Genomic DNA, 19,815 nt, shown 5'->3' with positions numbered 1-19,815 from the left:
GGAATGTGGTGCATGCTACAAAACTGTTGATCAATATTGATGAATATTAATTTTCAGTTAAGTCATCCTGGATGTGTAAGAACATTTTTTTTTTAGTTTTCTTTTCTGTATTTTTCTAAAGCATCACAGCTTCACTAGCACACATATTCAAGGAAAGCTTAAAAAAATGAACTTGAATATTACAACAAAATTAATTTCAGTCTACACAATTAGTGCTCTTATGTTGAGTATAACATTCAGATTAACAAGTTCATACAGGTAATGATTATTGATATAAGTTGTTCTGTTAGGAAACAGACAATATAATGTCTGTTATATTCATGAGTGAAACAATACAAATGAAGTGTTCTAAACAATGTGCTAACCAGAAATTATTAGCTCACTGTGTTCACCAATAACTTTGAATAATGAATGTCTGAGAACATTTCCATTTGTTAGTGGCCAGTTTGCAAAGAAATAGGAAAATTTGTCAAATAAATTGTGCATTATGAATCATTTGGTCTGTTTTCCTTGGATATGAGGTTGGCTTCAATAAACCTGTCCTTTGAAAATCCCTGAGCTCTTTCAGACTACCAGTCTACTATTACTTCAAAAGCTTCAAACAGAGCATTTCCACAATACTGATTTTATAAAAACTGAGGGATGTTTCACCTCCTAACAAAAATAAGTATCCAGATGTTGTGGAATCATTATTTAGCAGTATTTTCTAAGGAGAAATATTTATCTTCTGGTGTTAGACATTATGAAACATTTAATGGAATCATGTGTTCTCATGGCTTATGCGATGGACTCATTTGAGTTGATACTGTTTTGTGTTGAAATATTTTAATAAAGTATATAATATATAATTATAACATATAATATAGTAATATAATAATTACAGATTATAATATACAAAATATTACTTTAATATATAAAAATATATATAATATATATTATCATATAATATAGATACACTACTTTTTTCTTCAGGGTTAGTTTAGAACTTTGTCAGAGTATTTTTCCCATTGTCTATCCTGCTTATACCAGAAAAGCCTCTAGTAAGGGTTTGAAAGGTGAAGGTGATCATCTTAACATCTTAACAGACATGCCTAGCACTATAGGCTTCGGCTTTGTCTATGTGCTGGAAATCACACATGCTGGTTTAGTGGTTTTTTTAACCTGTAAGCTTGAATATCATTTCTGCTGCGCTTACATGGGATTTAAACAGAAACGTATGCTGCTAGTTCAACACAGGATGTAAAATTTATAACTTATTCCAAATTTGTAGGGTTAGTGGTCTGGAAAGATTTGGGATTACATCACTATGGTTTGTGAAGTGATTTTCTTAATGTCCCCTTTCTTAAAGTTCTTGCTGTGTGCTTTCACTTTCAAAACTATCTGTATAAATAATTGGAAGGTACATGTGGAAGTTATCTACATAAAGTATTGTTCTTTTCCCACTGTGATGAACACCACATCCATGTTAGGGGAGAATGATTTGACTAAAGAGTTCCCAGTAACTTATAATTCAGTTTATTGTAAATAATGGTTAAAATAATGGCTTATTCTACCTGAAATTCATCCCTTCCCCCATGTCTCCATCCAAAAGACATATATCAATATTCACTGCTGTTTTTTCATTCAGCCATACAGTTCAAATTCCTTGTCAAAAAAAAAAGAAAAAAAAATCTATGGGTCAATGTTGCAGATTTTTTATCATCTCAGTTCTTTGTCACTTGAATTTTCATTTTGAAATGTTCACTTTCTTTTCTTTGAAAATACAATTTTAATAATGCTGCAGGAAATAACTGATTCCTACTCTCTTGTTTCTGACATTTTGAGGAATGGAATAATATAGTAACTCTAGTTTCTGAGAGTAGCATCTTCTAACATTTGACCTAAGTATTATAGAAAAAAGCTTTGTGGTAAATAAAATATAAATGAGTGTATGTTATTTATTCCAAAAGCAGTTATGATGAAGGTACTGAGAATACTACTTCAAACTGATTTCTCTTGAATAGCTGCATAGGAAGAAAAGCTTTTATTTCTCAAAATATAGTATATTTTTAACATTAGTTTTCATTCTGAATTGGAACAAAACATTTAATTTTGAAACAGCTTTTTTTTTTTAAAATAGATCGGAGCGAGCCAGTTAACTTTTATATGGTAAATCACAATGTAAACTAAAAATGTAATAAATATAAAATTTCAAAGCGAAGAAGTGTAACACTCTCTCAATAAGGTTGATATTGGAATATTTTGACCTTTTCAAATCCTTTTTTAAAATTGAAAAATCATATTACCTCAACTTTAAACATATAGATATTATGAATTGTATAATTATAAATCAAATTATGTATTTTAAAATGTCCATCTGGAAAATATAGTGATAAAAACTTGAAGTGTTATAAAGTTGTTGCAAAGACTGTTATGGCAATCTTATTGTATGAGATTACTTGTGTGTGGTTGAACAACTTCATTATATCATATTAAATTAGTGTTTCTAATCTCAAATATATTTTTCTGAGACTCAGTAAATGCATTTCTGTTAATCTGTTTTTTTTACAGTAAACCTCATAAAGCAAAAAGACTTTCCAGATATGAGTGCAGTGTTTGTTACTTAGTAATTTGCTCTATAAAGCATGACAACCATGTTAGAATTAGTATTAGACTGGACACATGAAAAATCCTGTGCTTTTGCTGTCTTCCCTCTAAAGGAAAGTATAATAACTACCTAAAAAAAAAAAATCATACCAGGATTTTCCCAAGCAAATTATACCAGGTCAGTTCTGAATATGATTGCTTTTGTAAATGTTAGCAGCTGTAGGATATCAGGATTTTGATTTGCCGGGGGAAATAACTACTCAACCATGCAGTGTATCTGACATTGACTTGATCCTGGTATGATTTACGAGGTGATAACTTTGATTCAATAGCTGGTACACTCATTGTAATTCACTGAAAGGTGAGTGATTTGATGTACAGTGGTTGCACTTAAAAAGTTAATTCTCTTTTGGTTGCTTCCCTAGGTTTGAGAGAGAATCCACATAGTTAAAAGGCGGATACCACTGGAACTGATGACTTCTCCAAAGGTGGAATGAACTTTCAAAATGTGACCTCTGTACAAAATGTTTGCTTTGATAAATGTATCCAATTCTTATTCTGATAGGAGATGTACCTTAGAATATTTTCAGAGAGTTTCTTGGTGTTTGGTACTGGCTGAACCCAGACAACAATTTAAACTTGAAGTGTGTCATAGAATTTTACCATTCCAGCTTCAGCAGTAATACAATATTGTAAATTTCTACCTTAAAAGCACTGTCATACATTAGTTGTTTTTCATCTTGAACATCTTTGCTAGTAAGAGGAGGACAAATAAACCTCCACTTGAACTTGTGCTGCCCCATAGACTCCTGTTCTCAATTATAGCAAATCCACAGAATTTATCAAAGGGTATTTTGGGGTTTTTTTCATACAATCGAGAAATGTAAACATTTGGGATTTCTTCATGAAGTTGTGCTTAAGCTGTAACCATATAAAAAACCCCTGAAGTTAAACACCTTAAATTTTTATTACTCACAACTCTTAGTTTGCATACCCCATTTGACGTGCTTCCTTTGCAATATAGTTATATGCCTTGACCTTAAATCTAGTATTTGTGGGTATCACCTAAATTTCTAGCAGATTTAGAAAGTTATCAAATTTGGATTTATGAACACCTGATTTTAACAAGGGGTCAGATTATGATCTTATATCAAGGTTATACTAGGTCAAATCATTTGGCAGAGTGGAGTAAATCACTGAGTAGAGTTATTCTGAATTTGTATTTGTTTAATTGAGAAGACCACTTATATCTAATTTTTTAAGAAAATGTGATGATTTAGTGTGGTAGTTTTATGTTTTACACTTCTGCAAAAAACCACATTGCTTCAGTCGTTAGTATTAATAAAAATTAATTACTTTCTTGCCTTCCCCACCTTTGCTATAACAGGGTTTTTTTTCCATTATAAAACCTATTTTCCTCTTGCTGAATAAATGGGGCTATCTGTGTTGGTAGTTCACCGTTTATGTATCAAGAGAGACTTTATTCTTCAGATTTAATTTTCTTTGATTTTCACAGCTTTGCATAGATATCCAGTGTGGAAAAGCTCTTATATTGTCTTTTAGAAAAAGAATTTAGTGCCGGTGAATTGATCAATATCCTCAGAGGCTGGAATGTTCTCTTTACTCGCTGAAAAGACACAACAAAATGCAGGAAAGGTTTAAAATTTTGGCTGGTTTCCTTGTGCAACTAAACAAAGAGCTGAAATGACAATCTCTAAATAAGAGTATCTTACGTTCATTGAGATTTAGGAGTCAGTGTTGAATCTACGAAGGAAAATATTTAAGTAGCATGGGTGTGTGGTAACTGTGTGGCTAATTCATTTCTATTCAGGCTGCTAAGCAGCCTTCTCATGGTAAGAATCTATGAAATACCACTGAGTTGAGCTGACTTTGAAGAATTAAATGATGATGCAGAGCACTCAGTCTCATGACTCATCATTTTCTATTGATTAGAGTCTGCACATGTTGATAATCCAGGAATGTCAAAAAGTAAACTCTTTTCATTATTTTAGTAATGCTTATCTGTCTAGATTCAAAGTTAAGATCCAGGAGCCTTCACATTTATACACTGTACAAACGTGTGGAAAAAAACCAGAAGTCCTTATGTGATTCAGTAGTCTGTTCTGTTTTCAAAACTCATTTAGGATCATAAAATGATTTCGTTTGGAAGGGACATTTATAGGTCCCATCTAGCCAACACAAAGCAGGAATACCTTCCAAGTTAGTGTGTGTTGTTCAAGGCTTTGTCCAATTGAATTTTGAAAAGCATACAAGAATGGAGGTTCTGCAATCTCTCTGAGCAACGTGTCCCGGCATTTACCTGTTTTCTCTGTGGAAGATTTTTCCCTTGGTTGGCATTTACATTAACGTAACTTTTGTTCCTTGTCTGTGCACCTCTGAACAGAGTCTGCCTCTGTAACACCCTATTAGATAGTTGATAAGATCAATCTCAGATTATTCTTCTCCAGGCTGAAAAATCTGGCTTCCTCAGCCTCTTTGTGCTCCAGATCGACCAAAGGTACTAATCATTTAACGCCAAAGCCATAAAAATTTGAAGTGCCTGGATCTTAGTTGGTATCTCAATGCTTAATTTTTACTTTTTTTTTTTTGTGTGTGTGTGTGTACTGTAGACAAATGGCTTTGTGGATTCATCCTGAAAATTGCAGGCTTGCTTTCTGGTTTGAATAATTTCTTAAGCTACTATCCAGCAACATTGTAAATGAGTATGAGGTAAAGTAATAGGCTAGGAGAAGAGAAATAGCTGAAATATTTCCACAACTAAAGAAGCTATATGTGCATCAAAGGGGATAGTACTGAATCATTTAAAAGAATTTTCTCTTGTTACCTGATGTAGATGTCATTTTAAATTATCTTGTTTATTGTCTGTGTTTTTTAATGCGCCATTTTAAAACTGAAAGAAAAAAGGCAAAAATCAATGTTCACATTTTAAATAAAATCCTGCTTGCACATGCTGTGCAAAAAAAAGAAGCAGATCTGTCATTGAAAGACAGCATTAATCCTGCCAGTATTTGTAGAGAGCTGTTATCCATAAATGTGTGTGCGATAGATAGTTTAATTGCTTCATTCGTAGTTGCAGGATATGCATTCTCTTTCTTGGTGACAACAAACTTCACGTTGTTTCCTATTCACTGTATTTCTTGATGAAGATCAGGGCTGCATATCAATCACAGAAGCATCTGTTTGCATTAAACATTTCTTGCTCTTTTCCTGTAACAAGGGATTTATTGTCATGTTTGACAGCGCTTGTGTTTGTGTCATGTCAATGCTGTCCAGAGTCTTTTTCTTATACTTCAGTAGTGTTTGAGCACTCGTCACTTTTAAATGCATTGCTTAACCCTCACATTACTAGCATTGTCCAAACTGGCAGCCAAACAACTTCTTAGAAGTATCTGAAATTTTTAAAGCTTTAATTAAACAAATTATCAGACTGTCTATATGTCTGCATGTTACTTGTGACCACTCGTGTGTTTTTGTCCATTAGGAAATATAGATGACATTCCTGCTGCAGGAGAGAAAGCAAAAGATAAAATAGCTACTTAGAGTGCAGAGATGCTCTCTAAATATACATGTACAGCAGTAGCAGGGGAATGTCTGATGTTTGGTACATATTTTTATAATATGAAATTCAAAGCATATGCCATTTAAAACAGCTTACCTTTGTAGACTCTGGGGATTACTTTTTCATATATTTTCAGTAGTTTTTATCTTTTTTTTTTTTTTTTTTTTTTTATTGCAGACAATTCCAGTCTCTGGGGTTTTTTATTGGTTTAAGCAGGTCTTTTATTCTTGCTTTATTTTTTCCTATGGAGATACATATTTTCTGTCCAAATTAGGTGCAAATATAGTCATGCCACAAGTCCAGATAACAGAATTGTCCACAGAGATGAAAGCTGGAATATTTCAGCAATAAAAGTATAACCTCTATTACTGAACTAATGGAGATACCTATTTTTACTTATTGTAGCACTTTAGCCACAACACGTCTCTTCAAAGTAGCTTTATTGTCCTTGTCTTTTTAGTTTGCCTTTCTTTTTTGTTTACTTTCTTTTCCTTCACTCTTTTTTTTCTTTCATTCCTCTCACAAATGCCTCTTTCTTTTCATTTTTGTAGTACTTTTTGTCCTAGGTCATGTTTCTAACTTTCCTTTTCTTCTTTTCTCTTCGCTTTCTCTCCTTTTGAAACCATATATCCTATGGCATTAAAAAAAAGCTCAAACATACCTTTTTTTTTCTTGTCCTGCTTTCCCCCAGAATATTATCTGTGTGTTCTTATAATTTATTTTTTATATATGCACTTTCTTCTCTTTCCCAGTGTATTCATCCTCACCTTATGTAACTGAAGGGACAACACAAGGACTTGTCCTGCTGCTTTTTCTCATGTTTCCACATCACCAGGGAACAAGCAGAAAGGAAAGCTAGCTTTAACTCTCACATGTTTTGATGCCTACCCTTCTCCTACACAAAGCGTCGCTGGCATCCACTCTTTTTTTCACTCTCCAGAAAGAGAAAAGTTGTATTTCTTCTGAGCATCTCAGGACACTCAACAGTGCTTTTATTGAGAAGCATGATGTAGCTTCTTTTTTGTGGACTTTTAAAGTTTTGATCTGTGGTGTAAGACACAAATGACTGAAAAATGCTACCCACTCATTCCAAGATAGTGTTTATCCTATTGAATTAGCTTTTAGTTTACTTATTTTTGTGGTTCATCTCATCTGGATTGGGTGTATGTATCCCTCATCAGTGAGTTCAAGGAGACTATTTTGTGGAGAAGAAATCTTTGCAAGCCAGAAAAGGGTTTTCTTCTTCTCTCAAGATGATACTTTTAGGGTTAGTGAGACTCATTCAGAATTTATGTATTCCTTCTGACTTGCTTTTTATCATGTGAGAGTTTCCCACTGATTCAATACGTGCTAGCCATTAGCCTAATGATCTCATGAAAAAGTTGTGAAGCAACATCTAATTGCTTGACTGGAGGCTCATTTCTGTAATTTCTTCCTAGAAGCACAATGTCTACACCACTTGCAGCTTGTTCAGAATGGAGTAGCATGTTTATTCTTGGTTTGTGCAATTGTGAACACGTAATACTTGACCTGTTTTATTTTGGCTGACAAGGGAGTGGCAGACTGGCTTTAAACTGCTTCTGTGGGTTTTAAAAGCCTTTTGTGAAACAGGACATGGCTGTATGTAAGACTCATTCCTTCCTTGCTGAGGGAGACACCACACCGTATACCTCTTAAATACGCACCTTTTATGTCAGCGTGTGAGTGAGCCTTTGCTGGATTGTGCCTTAGAAAGCAGAGCTCAGTCACTGCTATACATAGTTAAGGATCTCTGTCCCCTACTTTGAGAAAAACAGCTAAAATACTGTATTTTAGCTTATGCTGAAACAGCCACAGGAAGCTCTGTAGTTTTTTTTATTCTCCATAAGCTTCCTTCATCAGTTTACTATACTTTTACTTAGAATAATCTCTTTTTTTTTTTTTTTTAGTGCTATTATTTAGGTGTGTGTTTTACTTTTCTGTGGAGCTGAACCGTGCAAGCTGTTTTGTGGAAATGGAGGCATTGTTACCTGGGAAAGCAATGGATAACACATTTAATTTTTCATTTGTTTTGTCAGCCTAATACTCATATACTGTGTCTACATACAGATTATTCTCCTAGTAGTCTCCTTTCTGTACTTTCTTTGACCATTGATTGGCCTGTTGAAATCCTCAGTTCTTGATGCTGCGTTACTTTAAATGTGCTGGACTACCAGTTACCTTCTGCCTTTATATGTACAAGTACTCTGGCTACTGTAGTGCATCCCACCAGAATAGCTTGATTATGCCTTAGGTATTGTCGAATGGTGACAAAATGAGTATTTTGAAGGCAAGAGGCTGTTATCTGTATAAACGAACCCCAAACCCTTTGGAATATCCTTGTGGCCCACACTATCTGTAGCAGTGTATTGTGCTGTGCCCTACACCACTTTTGAAAGATTAAGGATAAAAGGTTTTGCCTGCTGAAGACACTTGTTGACATGAAGATGCCAGTCATCTGGTGGAAACACAGACTTTTCACCTGTTAGAGCTCCTGCCTGCTTCAAGAATGAAGCACCATAAACAGATGAAAACCAGCAGCCTGCTTCTTCTTATGTTAAAACTCAGATACCTCAGATTAGATTATTGTCAGCATCTATGCGTCTTCTCTGTACCACTCAAGATTTTGTAGATTTTTGTCTTATTCTCTCAAGGTCCTCTATTTTTCTAAAAAGTCTTAGCCTGCTCAACTGTTGCTTAAAAGGATACTGTTTTATACTTTTAGCTAAAGCAATGAGGAAGTTTGAGCACCTTCCAGTTCTACTGTATCTTTTCTGAGATAAAGAGACCAGAACTACAGATAGTATTCATGGTTCATATGCAGCATGGATTTATGTAGCAAAGCAATTATGTTATCTTCTTTATTTGCTAATCCTTTCCTGATGTTTGATTTTCTTGTTTGTTCTCTTATCTCGGCTGACCACCAAACTGCTTATCATGCAACTTAGGAGCAAGGTCTTGGTGTTAATGGACAACTGAGAACAATTCTAACTTCATGTGTGGAAGTCTTCCCCTGCACCACCCCCTGCTTAGTTTTACATTTAGTCACATTGAATCTTATTTGCTATTTTAGATAGATTCCTTGGTCATGTGAAATACAGTTCATCTCAATCAATCTTCATGCTTATGATGTCGAATAACAGGACTGACAGCAAACTTTGCCACCCCATTGCTCACCCCCTTTTTTGGGACACATACAAAAATGTTGGACAGCCACATATACCTGTGGAACTAGTAACCTCCCTCTGTTTCAAGAATTAACTAATTTTTATTGGTTTTCTGTTTCTTGTCTTTTTAATTTTTTAACTTCTCTATGCAAGGTCCTTCCCTTTTGTACAATGGCTGCTTACTTTGCTAAAAAGTCAGGTATTGTGATGAGCCCTCCACAACAGAAGGTCCTACCATGGGAATCTTCAGAGTTTCTTCTCCTTTGAAGGCAAATGTGAAGAATTTCTTCGGCCTTAAATCCTATGTGGATGCACTTGGCAAAGTGAGGTAAGTGAATTTAGGCTTCATCTCTATTTCCCAGGACTTTCAACTGCAGCCTCAAGATAGGTACATAAGCCCGTGCAGAAAACAAGATTTCACATGCGCATCAATCTTAACATGTCCTCTTGGATCTCTTTGAGGTCCCAGTGCTCAGGGTGTTGGCTGTTTTCAGTCCTGAACCAGCCTCCTCATTCACCCCCGTGCTACGTATAAGAATTTTTGTTTACCAAAGTCAGTTTCATATATTCCAGTCCCTGACCTAAGTATCTATAGGCTTTCCAGTGCTGAACATCACAGTGCCTAAGGGCCTTTATTGATGCCTGTGTTGTGAGTTTATAACAGAGGCTTTTGCTATATAATATGGTTTCATCAATTGAGGGGAAAAAAAAAAAAGAAAGATGTGAATAAACAGCTGGACATTCTGACTGATCACAGAATAACTGTGAACTGTCAGCAGGAAGTAGCCTTGAAAAAGGCAAGTATGATCCTAAGGTGATGGGAGAAGAATTCTTAGGAAACAGAAGAGTATTAACGTATTAATGCTCTTTTTCAAGGCTTGGGTGAGAGGTTTTTCTGATTTCATGTTCAGTTCTTGTTTCTTATATTAAAAAACAAGTAAATAAAAGTTAGGCTGGTGTAGATGAGGGTTCCTTGAATGGCTGGGGTAATAGGAATAATTTCTCTTGAGTTTAGAAGAACTCACTTTACTTAGCCTACTGATATCTGAGCATGGATGTAAGGACATCAAAGACTTAATCCTAGAGAGGAAAATAACTATTTATACTAAAAGCCAAAGAAGGTAAACAGGCCATGAATTAATTTTAGATATTACATGAAGCTGCTCAGTAATTAGATGCCTTCATTTCTAAAGCACCCTTCCACTGTGAATGAAAAAAACCTTTTTTCAAAATGCAGAACACAAACTAAGTGTTTGTGACACCAGGAGACTGCACTGGATGATCCAGGAAGTGTATTCCAGTCATTCATTCCTAATGTACAATGAAGACTTTCAGGTATCTTCTCTGTGACAGACATATTCACAAAGATTATTGGCTGTAATCTTGTTTTCTATTATCAAATGAAAGAATTTGAATGAACTTGTTTTATCTAAGGCATGTACAGAAGACTGTATTTCTACATGCTTTTTTGTCCTATTCTGGTTTGCCAAGAGCTGTGAATCTTGACTGGTAGACTTAGGTTAGCACAATGCCTGTAATAGCTCTAGCCAGGTCTCTCTGATGTGAATCTCTAATAAGGCTGCATCTTGGCATTGCTTTTTCCATGTTTTCAGCTGGTTTTGGCCCAGCCTGGGCAACTATGTTTTGTAGGAGATCTTCTGGGCAGCCAACACATACACACAAAAAAAAAAGTAAGTAATTTCTACAAGTCCATTCAGTGGTGGTCTTTGGGACATATTAAGCCAAACCGTAATTGTGTAAAACAGGACTAAGCCCATTTTGATGAAAAATTGGAAATTGTATTGCCAGTAGTTTTCCTTCTCTATGGAGTATGCAATTACTGTTACAAAGGATTTTGACATTTTATAAAGTAAAGTTTGATAATTGAATCTTGTCAGGGTTTTATAGATAGGGACTGATCTCATCCAATCTTTTATATACGGTGTATTTCATCTTTGTGGTGATATTCAGCTTTTTTTTTTTTAAAGAAGCAATTAAAATTTTGGGGCCCTTGCCCTTGACAGAATGCAAGATCGCTAAGGCCGTTTGTAGCTGATCCGCTTAGGTTTAGTTGTCTGAATACCTGGCTCAGGCTGACTAATTCTGTGAGGATGCAGCAAAGCAGGTGTCATAAAGGAACTGCCCTTGTTTTTGCTGAGCTTTTGCTCCTGGTTGATATTTGGTGCCTTATAAATATTAACTGAATTGTTGTAATAAAACTGATTTGTTATTTATAGCATGTCTTTATTTTTTGTCATGCATAATTTAGTGTCTTTTAGCATGAATGTAATTGCTAGGCTTTTGGAAATACAATTTATATTGAGCTTAAAGGATGGGAAGAAACAGCTGTGTTCTAGTCCCTGGATTTCTATAATGTCTCTGCTGCTGCCATATGGTAAAATTTAAATAAATAAACATGATCACAGTATGAAAGGTACAGCATATATTCTGTGCTAATCCAGTTTTAGAGTAGTTTGTGAAGAGTCATTATTTAGACATTCATTGGCCCTGTTAGTCTGTATCTTCTTAAGTGAACATCTTCATCTCACAGAAGGGAAAACAGATTTGGAAGGAACAACAGCTCTCCACACCTATCTATCACTAAATCCCTAACTCAAACGTTTTTTTTTTTTACAATAGTCAGATAGGAAGTATATTTCCTATACAGCTTAATCAAAATTCTCTTTTGTATCTGCCAGACTTACCTACTTTTTTTTATAGCATAAAAACTACTTTATTGTCATTTAGCAGGCTATACAGAATCTGCTTCTTCAAACTGGTTGTGATAATCATCTTTTTTTCTGGAGCATCTCATGATAGTTACCTTGACTGAGATGAAATCATTGAACTGTTTGCTTACTGCTATGGACCTCTTTGTTACTAAATACAACTTTATCCATAGCTTGAAAGTTGTTGTAAACTCATCATTTTGAAAACACGAAAATCAGAACTACAAGAAATTTTTTTATGTACAACAATTACAATTACTTTTGCACATTTATGACTTACATTCTACAGAAAATCTGTACCAAGAGAGAATTTTATCAGTAGTGTGACATCACTAGAGTGATCCCTCATGCCAGTAAGATAAACGCTTGTTATATGTGATTGTCCATTATCTTAGAACTTGGCAATTTGCTGCATTCAAGCGATACATAACTGTCCGATTTGGATTGAACTTCAACAGAAAGTACTTGTGCAGAAATTAGCTTTTTTTTCACAGTATTTATTATAGTGAATTTCAAATTCTATATGAAAGTATAAATCTTAACAAATTGGTTTTTAAACCAAGGAATATGAAAGCGGCCTATTTCAAAGTCTTTGATCATAAATTATGAAAGTAAAAATGCATAAAAATTCTCAGAGAATTCTGGGTTTACTCATGCATTATATGGTCTAAATAAGGGAATTAAATACTTTATTCTTTTAATCCATAAAATTCTCCAAAACCTTGCCTTACAGGCAAAACTGAGCATAGCTGCATCGTAACCTTCTGTTACATTTGTAATATATTGTAACTTTCTTCATTTAGGAATTGAACAACATCTTTGCCTTCTTTGTTACTATTTTGCTTGAGGAAGGACTTCAGGATTAAGCTACTAATTTCTCACTGATTTAAAACTTTCTAGCTAATCCAAAGGTAAGCAGAACACAAGCCTGTTTTATATAAGCTAGACTTATAGATTACTTTCTGCAGGCTCATATTGTTTTAAAAGACTATATTCTTTGAGTGATTTAAAAAAATACAGTCACTGTATTATTGCTGAAGTGTTAAATACAAATGGTTGATACCAGAACATTTCAAAATGAATTCAAACTATAATTAAAGGATTAAATCCATTCTCTTCATTCAGAGCCACTAAGTTGAGAAGACTTGCAGAAATCTTATTTTGGATTTGCTTAGCCTTACTTTTTCTTTTTCTATGTCTGATATGAACGTGAATACAATACAAATACATTGAGACAAATTGCCTATGATTAAGCACTCAATCAATTCTATTGTGCTTGCACTATCTTGTTTGCAATTGTTACCTGTAACATTATATAACAAATAACAATGACTGATTTAATGAATAATAAGAATTAATATCTATGGAACAGCATTTGATCAACAAAACACCAAATTAATAAACAAGTCTGAAGTGTCTTTCTTTTCTCAGAAAATTCATCTCCTTTTCCTTCTTCAGAACCCCCCCCACACAAATGAGTTCAGTTCTCTGATCAGAGACCACAGTAGGTTTGGTGTCAGAGGAGCACGCTGGAAAAGGGTCAAAGCTAATCCTACTGTCTCTGTTATTTTACAAATCAAACCTCCCTTCAGTTTAGAGAAAATCCTTTGCACAGGTATTAACATGCACTTAAAAAATTCTATGATGTTTCTTTTGGGTTATGAGGAACAGCAAAACAAGAAAGAACTAAGTAACCTCTTCCAATCATAATTTTTACATGTATTACATATTTGCTGGTTTTATGTAAGTATGCATATGCATGTTTGCTCAACTATCCAGGAAACCACAAAAGATGGCAAAGAAAACTAGACACAAGTCTATCAATAAGATAAACCAGTATAGGTATCTAGCAGGACATAGTATCTGAAACTGGCACAAGCTTCTCTTCCTATACTTTTTCTAAAGGCTTAGGAATTTAATCTATGAATCTTCAATTCATGTTATTTGTCTTTGAGCGTATGGCCCTGAAAGCTTCAAATACATCAAAAAATACATATTCATCTAAGTATCTTTGAGTAACTCAGAAAATGCAAACATCCTAGGAAAATACTGTTTTTCATGTGGAATGCATTTATAATAATATAAAAAATTGTCAGATTTCAACTGTTTCTGAATTTCTAAATTATCCACATAATAGAACTAGCTACAGTTTGGATTTTAGAAGAATTAGAAATATGCATCATGGAACATAGCTGGAGGAACATGCAAAAGAGGCTTACTAAAGGAATCTTTGAACTGAAAAACATCTGCAGATGAGAAAACTGATGAAATAAGAAACTAAGCACATGAAGTGGGATGAACAAAACAAAGAAAATTTACTCAAAGCTTTATTTGTGTCTTGGTTGTCAGTGTTTGAGAAAAGATTCATACCTCGATATTTTTGTGTTTTATCGAGATCTTGGTAAGGAGGAAGCTAGCAGGCTTATATGGGGAAAAAATACTGTTCTTATAAGGAGTAACATATGGTCATGGAATAAATTTACTGAGCTGCCTTGTAGCAAAAGAATGGTACTAAATGTAAGAGGTGTGTGTCTTTGGGTTAAAAATTCTGAAGAAAAAATATTTTTGGTGAAAACAATGAAAATCCTAAGTTTCTGGGTTAATTTACATGGCTGGAAGACAGACTTGGAACTATGGGATCTGGAGTCACTGGTGTCTTTAAGTCATAGTTGGTTGCCTTAAAGGTGTAGATTTTGAAAAAGCAGCTTCCCCAGGAAGCTTAGTGGAAGGTGTTTTGCACCAATTTTACACTGGGCTTTTGTGATCCCAATAAGAAAGGCACTCAGACTCTGTGAAGTATTATTTAGAATGCCATTTATTGGAGCTAACAATATAAGAAGAGAGAGGATAGTATAGATAACACCCTTTCAGATGCTGGGAACCCCACATCACAAGGCATTGAACGGGCCTCCTTCAGGGCACAGCAGTCTGTGCTAATGCCGTCCATGGAAATTTACCCCATTTTGGTCTTTTGAGCTTTTATATGATTTTCCTAATATGGGCTGGGGTTTTGTGTAGAAATGTGTAGAAATTTATAGGGAGATTTTCACAGCTGAAAAAAACAGTAGTCTTTTTATTTTTTTTTTAAAGGATATGTATGTAAAAATACGATGCTTACATTTAATTAGCTCAGTCCTGAGATTGTAGCCATAATTACACTGGTTTAGTCCCTGTATGGAGAGGAGAAAAACCCATGTACAACAATAAAGGTGATTGTTAATATGTCAGACAGTATGATACTTTATCATGACCAGCTGAAATAAAGCAGAATTAATGGCATAATGAAGATGAGTCACAAGAGACCAGGAACACCTCTTTTTTTTTTTTTTCTTTAGGAGAATACCTTACAGATACGTTAACTAGTCTTCCTGTTTGTTTGCAAGCTTTTTATTTCCTGCTGAAGAAATGCTGAAAGTCCTGAAATTTCGTTGCATTAATCTAGAGCTCTGAGTCTCTTTCCTGCATAGTCCTGGGGATAACTTCTGTTCTTATCTAAAAGTCAAACCCTATGTGTGCAGTTTATTCAACCTGAACTGTACATGAAAATGGTTCACGGGGCTAGAAAAGGCAAGGGGCACTAATCCAAGCGGGAAAGCATTTTTGGAAGTGATCCTTTATTAAATGCAGCAAAGAAAGTGTGTATGCATGCCAGAAATGAGCTTGCTTTTTTCTTTTTTTTCTCCCTTTTCTTTTTTTGTTTAAAGGAAATTTTGATAAAATGTTAAAAGTCCTGTTTTTTTATTATTCAGAATTAAAATTCAGGATGTACTTTGTCAACTTCTTCAATTTTCCATTTGGCAAATATTGCTTTCCCTTATACAATCATCCCCCACCACACACTCATCTTTCTCACATGACTTACAGTTAATGTGGTTGTTTACTTTACAACAAGTAGATAGCACAGACAACATCCAGACAATTCTGGGAATAGCCTTCATTTAATCTGCTATTATTGCAAAAACAGTCGGTGTAGCTTCATACTTGTGGTTTTTGCTCATGTTACAGCAAAATCAATATAGGACTTTATTGGCATAGCTGAATTTAAACAAATGCAGTTACAGGTCTATCCTTGTTAGCAGTACACTAGTAGTCTCTAGGTCTGCATTACGTTTCTACTACAGAGCGCTCAACCTGTTGTACAATGCACTGGCCACATCAATATGACTGTGGCCAGACAGTGTCCATATGCACAAATTGCCCTTGCTTCTCTCCTTTCTAAGGACTCATGGTGTTCTGAGAGACACGCGCCTCATGCATACCCTAAGACTGCCTCATCACATCTTTTATTAGATGCAAGCTAATATGAAACAGCTGTACCTTTTTGGTTTTCACTCTAAACTTGGTATGAGCCTATGCTCTTGCTTCTGCTGCCGTGACTGAAAAGACAAGGTAAGTGTTGCTCAACTTGCAGTCATCCACACTGAGACACCAGATGTCGTGACTGTGCTTTCATTTTTCAGCCCTATATCACACATGACCCTAAAGGGGATCAGAACAGTGCTGATGGCTGGGATTGTCCCAGTCTATGAGCTGCCCATGTCCGGTTCAGCCTGATTGCGTACTGGGCAGTGGTTCCACATAGTTGATAATTTTTATGCTTAGCTTTGCTTATTTTTTCCTTTTTGCTGTTCAACAACTGATTAATCACTTACCTGCAAAAGATAGTCTTTAATCTAGGCAGCCTCAGTGCCTTCCAAGGCTTTATCCATGGCAGCTCTTAGGTGTAGCTTCCTACCTACCATGTATATTGCAGTGGACACAGACAATGCTTTTCATTGTTAAGGATCAGCAGTAGTTTTTGAGTTTTTGGGGGGGTTTGTTATTTTCGGTTTGTTTTTTCTTAACCTTTGAAGCTTCTTGTGCTTTTTTTTGTTTGGTTTTTTTTTTAAACACATTCTTTTTGCACTGCAGCTTTGTCTTAAGCTACAGACTTTGAGAAACAGCACTTAAGCTGTTATATTTAAGTTGAGAGCATGAAAAGACTGTGCAGAGGTAATGCAACAATTCTTGAAGGTACAGATCTCAAAGTTCAGAATTGTCAGGAGCTTTTTAGTTCTGACAGTATAAAGTATGACATTTTGAGTAGATGCATTATTTAGTATATCTGAAAGGTCTGAAGAGTTTAAATTTGGGACCCTAAAAATTACCATCCTGACTAAGAAACAGCAGCTAATTTTTTTCATTTTGAAGGGCTGATATCATCACCAAAATCTGCAGATTTTTTCCTGCAGTGTTACTTCACTGACTCTAAGCAAGACAACTTAAAAATCCCCAGCCACACTCACACTCAGGTCTTTTTTTGTGTTGCCTCAGTCAGAGCAGGCAGGTAGAAATGTACAGGTACATCCTACCAACATAACAAAAAACGTATGAGCCTTCATTTCGCTTACTAATGGCTTTACAAGCATAGTAAAAAAGAGGGAGGAGAAATCTGAATTCTGCAGTATCCTGCAAGCGGACAGATGAACAAGTGAGCATTTACCATATGGCTGGCAGACCTGCTGTACCATTTGAAACTAAATAATTAAGTAAATATTGCAATAGTTCTACAATTTAAGCTTATTGAGGCATAGCTGAATATATTTCTTTCTCTGAACAGTTTATTCAAGTTTGGGATTTTTTTAATCTCTGTATTAAAATACTGATTGTCAGAACAAGCAGGTGATGTGTTTCATGTACAGTAGGTGGTTTTTTTAATCATTTTCATGTATCTTTAGATATTAAAATAGCAAAATGTACTATTTTAAAAACAGAAAGTGATTTGACAGCTCTATTTGCTTCTGCTCCTCGCCAGCTCCCTATATGTAGGTCTACAGTATGAGTATTGGCATTGCAGCACTTGCAGGCATGTCTATGGAATTCAAATATCTGTTTTCACTGAATCTGTGTGCTTTAGTAATAGATACAGAATTTGCATCTCCAGAAATAGTTGGGGATTTTTTAATATCCTTCACTGAACAGTCTGTTCCCTGGGGCATACCTTTACTACTATGGGGCTATGCATGCAACGTAACATGCCAGGGACTCAGGAATAAAGATTGATATATATGAAGAAACAATACGATGACTTGTGCTCTCTAGAGGGAGGTCTCAAGCCAAGTGCATTTGCAGCTTGTCAATGCTTGTTGGCAGATAGAGATACCCAGGCACACTGAGGTCTCAGAAACACAGATTTTTGAGTGATTACTCACTGCTGCTACTTTTGTAACTATCCAGAAGATCGTTTTCCAGCTGTCTTTTCAAATGCAGGTCTTTCTTCCATTTCTGAACAAAAGCAAACAAATTAACCCTCTGGGACCTGAGGATGAGGCAAACCAGATGTTATTTCCTATAACAAGATTATGTGTTTAATTCCCACACGAGTATGTTTTATCACATCATGACTGTAACAACCTAAAAAAGCAAGAAGGGACACTAGGGCTCATTATTTCCCTTGGGTTTTGTGCTGTCTGTTGCTTACATTGAGCAAGCCCACTATGTCTGTGCTTGGTGGCTGCCCAATATGAAATATCACCATTGCTCCTAACGAAAGACTTACTCTTCTGAGATTTCACTTTCTACTGTTGAACTGCATCTGCCGTGAGAATAAAAATTATGAATACCAGGAAACTGGGGGCACTTGTTTTATTAGGACTTCCATTTTGGTTCATCTCTCTCTCTCTGCTGCATGATGTCATTTTATAGATGAATGAGGCGGAAGAATGATATCAAAGGGGGACTAGGTTGTTCAATGCTTAAGCACTAGAAAAAAGATGGGAAACACCGTGTGTACCAATGTTCTTTGCCAGGCTCAGCCACTGAAGGCATACTTCGAGGGTGTGCATGCTGTTGCTAGGAAAAAATGGTCATGTGAGTCTTTTACATTATGCCATTAATATTTTGTTCTGAAACATTGCATTCTTGCAGCTTATGCCTCTAATAGCTAAAGCCCTTACATAAGGCACCTGGTGTGAAACAAAGGAAACAAAAGGTCAGGTTAGAAGGAATAATGAAAAAGCTACAACAGAAGAGAGTAGATTGCAGTGTGATTGAGATTAGCTCGTACTGCCTTGGCTTGTTGTATTCTGAAAAGATGGAATGAGACTGAATTATTAATTTGAGGCAGTTTTTATTGATAGACCAGAATATGTATCTGTTTGGCACAGGACACGTGGGAGGAGGGGATCAGTAAAAGGAAGTGGAGGGGAAGTTTCTGTGGTACCCAGATGACAGATGAAACTAATTTTATCTTGTGCCTTTCCAAACACATAAATGTTTAGGCATTTTAGATGTGTTCAAAGCTATGCGTGGTGGAAATGTGTAGCCAAACACATGCATATAATCTTCTCAAGTTTTCCTTTTCCTAGAAATTGAACTTGTAAGGGAATGCTTTATTATTCTAAGCTCTCACATCGCACCTGAATTTCTCACTCATACTACATTTTTTGTATTGGCATCAGGAGTCTTGGGATGATCGTTATAAACAAATAGACTTAATTAATTGTAACAAATGAGGTTAAAATACCTTTTAGAAGAGACCTAAATTAATAGAGAAAACAACAAACTGGGTTGTCAGCTCCAGTGTGGACATAGTCTTCTCTTAAAACCTGCCAAGATATGAGAAATGTTTAAGATATTACACTGTTGATTGTAGAAAATTTGTCAAGATATATTTATAGGCAATCAGACCCATTTCACACAAACACTACTTTACAATCAAAGCGTAGATAAGACTTTTAAGCCATAAAAAGCTGTG

The sequence above is a fragment of the Calonectris borealis genome, chromosome Z (assembly GCF_964195595.1).
Source record: "Calonectris borealis chromosome Z, bCalBor7.hap1.2, whole genome shotgun sequence".
Classification (NCBI taxonomy): Eukaryota; Metazoa; Chordata; class Aves; order Procellariiformes; family Procellariidae; genus Calonectris; species Calonectris borealis.
The sequence above is the reverse complement of the archived record's forward strand: the minus strand, read 5'-3'. Positions refer to the sequence as shown.